The following is a 4,292-nucleotide window of genomic DNA, read 5'->3' on the forward strand; positions in this document are numbered from 1 at the left end:
TTGAAGGTTGGAAAAGACCCATGCTTAGTTGGTGACACCTTCTAGCTGTTTTAAGAAGCATTCTAGATGTTTCCTGAAAGTCCTTTATATTCAGGCATTCATAGAAGCTTAGACATGGCGTTGGGAGACCAATTGGATCATTGGAGGACTCGAGAATTCTAAAGAAGCTAGGAGCTTGCTCTGCAGATTTTCTAAGGAAGAGCGATTTAGCATCAGAATCCAGGTAGATTCTCGTGATTTTATTTATGTTATTTTCGCATCATGCATTCCTTGTCTTCTTCGTGTCTTCCATATGTCTTCTGAGAAGTTTCATATTTATATGCATTCTCAATATGGGTAGATTAATTTTATTGGAGAATCTTATATGCATTCTATAATGCAAATATTTTATTCTTAATTGTAGATATAATCTTTGTGGAAAAACAAAAGAGACATACATGGTTATATGTTTAGATCTACATATATATAAATATAAATGTATACATAATATATATATATATATACATATATATATATATATACCTATGTATATATATATATATATATATATATACCTATGTATATATATATATATGTATATATATATATATATATATATATATATATATATATATATATATATATATATATACTGATACATATATATATACCTATGTATATAGTGCACCAAATTGAGCGATTGATAAAATCGCAGTGGAAAATTTATTAATATCGCATAAAACAAGTATATATATTATATGCCGTGGGCACGATTCGTACCCCGTGCCGGTGGAAGGCAGAGACCTGCCATCGCAGGTCTACAGCGAAAAGGGTACTACGTACCCACTGTCGGTGAAGTGCCTGTGACCGTAGGTACTGTGTACCGCAGCAAGTGTTTTGGGGGTTATTAATGTTAATGCGACGCAAGGAAAAAAAGTTTATGTTAAAATATTTATAAACAATCGATTTTAAATTATTAAATAAAGAATTGATAGTTGGGTGGGGGATGTATCAAATAAATTTTATTAATTAGAAAATGGATTTTTAGTTCTAATAAGGAAAACTTTTATTTATCCAAAAACAATACATGTGTTCCTCCATTCATTCTTCAGACTTGGAAACTTAAACTTAGATCTCTACATTTAAACTCAAGTTGTAAAATCAAAACATGTGTTTGCATTGTGTATTCTTTATGCTATTGTTTTGGGTTTTGGGTTGACTAGTGTTGACTAGTATAGGATGTCTACCAGAGGCTTTGGGGTTATGTGATTGTGGAGACATGGTGATGTTTTAATCTCTATCTTTATAAACCCAACCATGGTTATGTGATGGAATGCTCTATGTATTGGTTGTGATTACTGATTGTTATAGTTGAGATTCTTATGTATGAGACACTTGATTTAACCATTATTTTTGGTCATCAATCAGTTATCCTTGGTTTATTTTCTAGTCGCCATGATGGGACTGAAACGTCGATTTATTTTTTATGATGTCATGTTGTGACATGTTTGACTCAACCATTTTTGGAGTCTTCGATCAATATGATTTATATATATATTTTTTGGTTATTGAGAACCATTGGATATTTGATTATCAGTGATACTTCAGTTGCCAATAGAGAGCTATTGTGTTCATGATTTTCTATGGATGTTAGCTCATGGAGATTTGATGCTTTTATGCATATTTGATGATTTTATGGATTATCTTTTGTGATTTTGAGATTTATGATTCCATGAGCATTAGGGTAGGATATCTGCATGTAGTGACGGGAAGTGGCTTGCAATGGGGGTCGGGGCCCTAAGAGGCTGCCAGGGTAACTCATTGTAAGTTGGATTAATAAGCGATAACATTCAAACCTAATACTAACTGAATGAACCTAAAAAGATAAGTGTTTTGTTCTCGCCCATGCCTTGAGTGCTTGTACAGACTAGGATGGGAGTAGTGAGACACATGGTTGTGACCTTGCATTCCGTAGTATGCCTCGTTAGTATGAGAGGATACTAGTGGCCACATGAAATCAGTATGGACCCGTGGAGTTTGGCTAACTGCCAGGGTAACTTGTACATGATAATTGCGATGACACTTTCTCGCTTGCATAGTAGGTTCCTACATGTCATTGTGTGCCTCTAGGATTAGATGTCAAATTTTGTGTTTGAAACCTTTGAGTTAGTATACTTTTAGGATTCCTTGATTTATAGAGATATGTGCTATGTGATTTTGATAGTCTGTTTGGGACTTGAGATTATCTCCTTAGCATGGTGGGAGTGGGCCACTTAGGTAGCACATGGTTGGGTGGTAGTGTATTTTCCACTCTTATCATTTTGAGATTCATTGAGACATCGTGGCTGATGCATCATTCATAATGGTGGATATGTATCCTTTTTCATTGATGATTGGCATATGTTAGATCATCATCTTATGCTTTTATTTGCATGTTAAAAAAACTTCTATATATGATGTTTTATTTATTAGGAGTGACATTCCTACTATGTAATATCGATGATCTCTTCGGTGATTTAGAATTTTACGCACGGAGGGATGGCTAGGATCCACGATGGTCTAATGATGCTATTGACGGTTGGGAGGAACCGTGCACTTAGTTTATTATGTTTGATCTTTATGATGGATGTATATATTTTCTATGATGTTGTATCATGTGTATCATGTGATTATCTTTACTTTAATGTATCATGGATTAGAATTGGATGATGTACCTTATTCTATGTATGTATATTCTTTTGAGCTTGTCATAACCTGTGACATGTACAGTGGATGATTAAGTGTTTGAAATGTAATGTATAAACATTGAACTTATCATTATTATTTCATTTGGATGTTGTACTAGATGGATTCAAGTATGTAATTCAACATTAAGGGATCTTAAAAAATATAATCTATTATTTATGTTATGTTAAATTTTCAGATGGACATTGCTATTGCTTCCGTTATTGTGCATAAGTTATATGTGGTGTTTACTTGAATAAAAAAAAACGGCTACTAATCTTAGTGAAATTCTAGGTTAATTCTTTGGATCCCTTGATGGGGCATTACAACAAATTCTCATTCAACCTTTCAAAATGAAGAGATGAGGGTCTCTTAAATAGACTTTCTTGGAATTCATCAACGGTTGAAATCGATTTCAATCAACGGTCAGGATTAAAGGTGAAGTTCAGTCATAAAGGGAGATTTCCAAATTAAAGGGAGTTAATAGATTTAACTCATTTTTTATCAATAGTGAACTGAAAATTTACCTTTTTGAACTAAAAAGAGATTTTGTTGAGATATTTAATTTAATAAAATGAGATATGCTCTCATAATTATTTTTTTTGTTTAATTAAATAATCTTTAATTAAGTAGAGACACTTTTCTTATTTAATTAAATAACTTCATTTAATTAATTAGGAATGACTTCTCATTTAATTAAATAAGTTTGTTTAATTAATTAGAAGTAAGTACTCCATTTAATTAAATAATTTTGTTTAATTATTGCAAAATTCTTTTCAAAACTAGTCAACTCAAGTCAACCATGGTTAAATATGGTCAACTTTTGTTTAAACTTGATCTTTGCGTATGTGAATATGAGCAAATGTGAGTATGAATTTTAGCAACAATTTGATGCAAATTCTCATTCAACCTTTCAAAATATAGAGATGAGGGTCTCTTAAATAGACTTTCCTAGAATTCATTAACGGTTGAGATCAATTTAAATCAACGGTCGGGATAAAAGGTGAAGTTCAGTCATCAAGGGAGATTTCCAAATTAAAGGGAGTTAACAGATTTAATTTGAGTAAAATAAGGAGTTAACTGATTCAATTTGAGTAGAAAAAGGAGTTAACTTATTTAACTCATTTTTGATCAATAGTGAACTGAAAATTTCTCTTTTTGAACTGAAGAGAGATTTTGTTGAGATATTTAATTTAATAAAATGAGATATGCTCTCCTAATTACTTTTTTTATTTAATTAAATAATCTTTAATTAATTAGAGACACTTTTGTTATTTAATTAAATAACTTAATTTAATTAATTAGGAATGGCTTCTCATTTAACTAAATAACTTTGTTTAATTAATTAGAAGTAAGTACTCCATTTAATTAAATAATTTCATTTAGTTATTCAAAACTAGTCAACTCAAGTCAACCATGGTTAAATCTGGTCAACGTTTCATCAAACTGTATCTTTGCGTATGTGAATATGACAGAATGTGAGTATGTATTCCAGCAACAATTCGATTCAAATTCTCATTCAACCTTTCAAAATGAAGAGATGAGGGTCTCTTAAATATACTTTCTTAGAATTCATCAACGGTTGAGAT

This window comes from Cupressus sempervirens, chromosome 5 (assembly GCF_028749045.1).
Source record: "Cupressus sempervirens isolate cs-2001-9-10 chromosome 5, ASM2874904v1, whole genome shotgun sequence".
In the NCBI taxonomy this organism is placed as follows: domain Eukaryota; kingdom Viridiplantae; phylum Streptophyta; class Pinopsida; order Cupressales; family Cupressaceae; genus Cupressus; species Cupressus sempervirens.